Source organism: Carassius gibelio, chromosome A2, assembly GCF_023724105.1.
Source record: "Carassius gibelio isolate Cgi1373 ecotype wild population from Czech Republic chromosome A2, carGib1.2-hapl.c, whole genome shotgun sequence".
Lineage (NCBI taxonomy): Eukaryota > Metazoa > Chordata > Actinopteri > Cypriniformes > Cyprinidae > Carassius > Carassius gibelio.
The window spans coordinates 15,238,152-15,244,151 of record NC_068372.1 but is presented as its reverse complement, the minus strand read 5'-3'; positions in this window follow the sequence as shown (position 1 = coordinate 15,244,151).

Sequence of the window (6,000 nt, the reverse complement as noted above, 5' to 3'; positions counted from 1 at the left end):
ACTTACAGGTAACTCCAGACTGTCTTTGATCATCCTGGAGGTGATCATTGGCTGAGCCTTTGCCATTCTGGTTATTCTTCAATCCATTTTGATGGTTGTCTTCCGTTTTGTTCCACGTCTCTCTGGTTTTGCTCTCCATTTTAAGGCATTGGAGATCATTTTAGCTGAACAGCCTATCATTTTTTGCACCTCTTTATAGGTTTTCCCCTCTCTAATCAACTTTTTAATCAAAGTACGCTGTTCTTCTGAACAATGTCTTGAACGACCCATTTTCCTCAGCTTTCAAATGCATGTTCAACAAGTGTTGGCTTCATCCTTAAATAGGGGCCACCTGATTCACACCTGTTTCTTCACAAAATTGATGACCGCAGTGATTGAATGCCACACTGCTATTTTTTTGAACACACCCCTTTCAACTAATTCAACTAATTGCCCAATTGCACAGCCTTAAGAGCGTGCATATCATGAATGCTGGGTCTTGTTTGTTTTCTGAGAATCTACTGAACCTACTGGTAACTTGTTTGCCACGTAGCAATAAAAAAATATACGAAAAACCTTGATTATTCTGGTTAGTCACATTGTACTGCTATTATTTTGAACAATACTGTATGTGCCCTCTAGAAGCTTGCGTTCTGCAAGTAAATGATTGTGCCATCCCAAAAAAGCACAAAGTCACTTTTACTGACTTTTAAATTAAATGTTCCCTCCTGGTGGACTGACCTCCCCAACTCAATCCGAGCAGCTGAGTCCTTAGCCATCTTCAAGAATCGGCTTAAAACACATCTCTTCCATCTTTATTTGACCCTCTAAAATTAACACTCACTATTCTAATTCTATTAAAAAAAAAATCTAACTACCTTTCTAATCTTTTTGTATTCTATTTTCTTTTCATTTATTATGCAATTTTATATGTGTGTGTATGTGTAAAGACCTCTAATTAGCTTGCTCTATTCATTTTTTTATGCTATCTGTTTTCTTTTTATTTATTATATTATTTAAAATCCCATGCTACGTGTACTGTGTTAACCTAACTGAGACTTGTTATAGCACTTATATATCATTGCTCTTTTTGTTGTTTTTTATGGCTTCCACTGTCTTCATTTGTAAGTCGCTTTGGATAAAAGCATCTGCTAAATGAATAAATGAAATGTAATGTAATGTTTCCATGGCTGTGGGCAGACCTTTCAGGGGGAGAAGACGACATGATTTAGAAAATCTATCCACTATGACAAGAATGCAGGTATTATTATCTGAAGGAGGAAGATCAGTAATGAAATCCACCCCTACGTGTGACCACGGGCAATTGGGAACAGGCAGAGGATGGAGCTTGCCTGATGGAAGATGGCGAAGGCTCTTGGATATGGCGTAGTTTGTACATCTGTTCACGTACCTCCTGACATCCGAGGTCATGTTGGGCCACCAGAAGTGTTCTTTAAGCAACGAGAGGGTTTCATTGACCCCCGGGTGACCAGTGCCAAGAGATGTGTGAGCGGAGTGAATGAGTGGAGTGTGCCATGTCCTGGGAATATACTGATGTCCCGGTGGGCATTCCGGCGGGGTGTTTGTAGCAGGATCGGTTGGAGGAAGGGTCTAAGCGGACCAGGTAATGGGGCAGATGATGACCTTTTCAGGGAGTTTCGGGTTTTTTGAGATTCCCTTTGGGGGCGTGACACCAGGACAGGGCGTCAGCCTTTACGTTCTTTACCCCTGGGCGATAGTAGATGGTAAAGTGGAAGCGAGTGAAGAATAACACCCAGTGGGCTTGTCTTGGGTTTAACATCTTGGCAACTCGAAGATACTCCAGGTTTTTGTGATCCGTGAGAACCAGAAAGGGGTGTTTGGCTCCCTCCAGCCAATGCCTCCAATCTTCCAAGGCCAACTTGATGGCCAACAGCTCCCGGTTGCCGATGTCATAGTTGACCTCCGCCTGGTTGAGCTTCCGGGAGAAGAAGGCACATGGGTGGAGGTGACTGGGATTCCCTTGCTGCTGAGATAGGACCACTCCTACTCCGGTAGTTGAGGCGTCAACTTCCATGACGAAGGGTCGGTCGGGGTCAGGATGGACCAGGAGTGGAGCCGTCGTAAAGGCCTCTATAGAAATTGGCAAAGTCAAGGAATCGTTGTAGTTCTTTGATGGTGGTAGGAGTGGGCCAATCTCTGATGGCATTTACCTTCCCCTCGTCCATCCGGATTCCACTGCTGCTGATGTTGTACCCAAGGAACTGCATGGAGGGCTAATGGAAAGAGCATTTCTCGGCATTGAGGTAGAGCTGAAAGGCCCTCAGGCATTGCAGGACCCCCGCAATGTGCCGTCGATGTTCTGCCAGGCTCTGGGAGTATATGAGGATATCATCAATGTACACGAGGACGAACTTATAGAGGTACTCCCGGAGCACCTCGTGAATAAAATCCTGGAAGACGGAGGGGGCATTAACAAGTCCATACGGCATCACACAATATTCATAGTGGCCTGTAGGGGTTATGAAGGCAGTTTTCCACTCGTCCCCCTCTCGTATCCGGATGAGGGTATAGGCGCAGCGGAGGTCCAAATTGGTGAAGACAGTGGAGCCACGAAGATGTTCCAAGGCAGTTGGGACGAGGGATAGTGGGTATCTGAATTTGACGACTATGTTGTTGAGAGCCCAATAATCGATACATGGTCTCAAGCCTCCGTCCTTCTTTTCCACAAAGAAGAAGATTGAAGCAGCAGGGGAGGTAGATGGACGGATGTAACCCTAGGCCAGCGCCTTCTTGATGTATTCCTCCATGGCCTTCTCCTCCGGAATGGGTAGGGGGTAGATCCTTCTTTTAGGCACTGGTTCACCCGGCAGCAGATCGATGGCCCAGTCCCACGGCCGGTGTGGAGGAAGCTTGGAAGCCCGTTTGGGGCAGAAGACGTAACTGAAGGGGGCGTATTAGGTAGGGATGGAAATGGATTGGTTTTCCACTGGGCTCTCTATTGAGGTAGAATAAACTGGAAGAGGTTCAGGGGAAGGTTTGGCTGGGACTTGCAACAGGCGTCAACCGACTTCAGGACTTCACCTGTTTTCCAGGAGATGACAGGATTGTGCTGCTCCAACAACGGGCACCCTAGAATGACGTCAGTGGTGGATTCCTCCAGAACCAGCAGATGGATCTCCTCGTGGTGGAGTAGTCCGGTTTGGAGGGAAATTGGACCCACACTATGATGGGGTCTTCTCCTCAACTTCTACCGATCTTCTACTCAACGGCCTGCCGGTAATAGTGTGGACTTGGTAGGCTGACAGCGTTGCCGTGGTAGCGAGATTGATTTGACGGCACAGGGCGCACGAGATGAAGAGTCCGCTAGAGTCCTAAACTGAAGGGCATATTCATTGACAGACATTTTACCCTGTTTGAGATTATACAGCTTCTCACCAATTGACGAGTCTCAAGCTGGTCTGCCAAAAACTTTGCGGAAATGGTCGATGAAGATGGAATAAGACTGGATAACTGGGTTATTTTGAGTCCATATAGAATCTTCCCACAGTAGTGCTTTACCTTGCAGTTGAGAAATTACAAATGCTACCTTGGATCTCTCTGTGGGATATAAGTGCAGTTGCATCTCCAGGACCAGCGAGCATTGAAGGAGGAATCCGCTGCACCCCTCCGCCGAACCAGAGTAGGGCGCCGGCCTGGCCATGGGACTGGCGTGAACGGAAGGTGAGGAACTGCTGGCATCGTTGGCGGAAGTGCTCGCTGGTGTTGGGGATGCAGGTTGAGCAGTGAGTCTCCTACGTAGTGCATCGACCAGATCTTGAAAGGGGTCCGTGAGACTCATGCTTGGGCCAAGCGGTGTTGGTCTGGTCTTCTGTTACAGAATACCCGGGAGGCTGAGGAGTAACAGTAAGATGGTTTTATTTAAGGCACAAGCAGAGGAGCGGGTAGTGTTGGGTAGAGTGATGAATGGGTTCGTGATAGCTGGGTGAAGACGTCAGAGAAGGGAGGTGAACCACACACACGCACGATGGAGACTTTGATCTTCGGAGGATCGCTGGAGAGAGGTAAGTAGAGGAAGAGTTAGTCCTTAGAGTTAGCATACAGGTAAGACCTTGTCGCGAACGAGAACGGACGCTGACTGAGTGCGTGTGTGTGGTATTTATGGTGCAGATGTGATTGGGTGATGATGAGGGTCAGATGGAAGTGCTCAGTACTGAGGGCGTGCGTTGTGAATGAGTGAAGGTGGAACCTGGCGTGTTTGTAACACACTGGAGGAAAGATGCTGAAAATTCAGCTTTATGTATAAGGAATAAATCATTTTAAAATATATTCAAATAAAAAAAAAAACAGCATTTTTACATTTTAATAATATTGCTAAATATTACAATGTTTTTAAAAACATTTTACTATCATACCAGCCCCAAACTTTTGAATAGTAGTAGAACAGCTAGAATGTTTTTAATTTCGTTTTGTAGGGTTAAACTCCACTTTAAACCAACCTTTAATCTAGTCCCACGAAAAGCTGTCCCACAACTTGATGTAAGCACTAAATCAAAACCTGGTTTTCAAAAAAGTTCCAGATGTCACAAGACCAAAAAAAAATTAAAACTTTTTTTATACTTTAAAACTCTGTAACAGCAGACTATATGAATGTAATAGTCAGCATTTCATTATCAAAATGATCTATTTTCTTTACCATTTTTTAACCCACTGTTGTCATTAAAACATTATATTCAGTCATTCTAATTAAAGTACTTGTTTCTGTTCATTCTTATCATGGCTGTAGAAGGTGAAAACAAAAGGATAAAACAGTCCAGGAGAGACTGATATTTCTCCTCAAATGTTAAAATCCCCTTTTGCAACCACATTCTACTTCACACAGACCATGTCAGTCTTATTTCCATTTTTAATGATTTATCTGTCTCTTCAGGTATTAAAATTCAGACAAGTAAATCCATTAAACACTAAAAATTGCCAGCCTTTGGCTACAGCAGAAATGTTGCTTCTAAATAGTCAATTTCCATATCTTCATATTTGAAGTAGTATCCTAAATTACAGTGGCCTTGAGATAATCTTTATGAAGCAGTTAAGATAAAATAAAACAATGAACTACTCTTCACTTTTCAGTTACACCCGCCGTATACTTTTTCTATCAATTAATGATACTCCATCCAAATGGCTACAGCCTAAAAGGCCTAATGCTGACATGCAGTATACAACATGACTGATAATAACCTACAATATCGTGACAGACATTTCCCTTTTATCATCTTGCACAAACAACTCTAACCCTGTAAAAGGTAACAAGCAAACAACTAATTCAGATGTATTATTTACACTGGCAAACAGCATCTGTCTGCTGACTGTCATCGGGATCTGTGGAAAAGGCAAAATAATTATCTTTCTCATCTATCCCTTACTAAATTGCTTATAACCTCTAAAATTCTTCAGAAATATAATTTAACACATTTCGCTATTGGACATCACCTATGAGACCAACAGTTACACAATCCGAAATATGACACATAACGTTACCATAAGAGGTTGACTGACTGATGATCTCTAAGAGGCCTGTTTTTACCATAGTTGAGTGAAAAATATGATTCTGGAAGTCATAATAATGATATTGAAAACATTTTTCATAATAATGACTTTGATAATAATGAGAAACATTCTCATAATTGTGACTCGTAACAATGACTTCTCACAATAATTTCTCATACAAATTAAACACTATCTCATAATAATGACTTATGAGATACTTTCTCATAATAATAAAAAACTTTATTACACTAAGGAAATAGTTTCTCATAATAATGACTTAACATCTCATAATGAGATGCTTTCTCGTGAAGATAAATTTCTAATAATAATGAATTAGCATCTCATAATAAGGAGATGCATTTTCAAAATAATGAAATACTTTTTCGAAACAATGACTTAACATCCCAGTATAATGAGAAATGTTCTTGTAATTATGACTTGATGTGCACTTAGAGGCTTTTGCATTTGAACTCTTCATATGTGTGTGTTGAAGAAGAA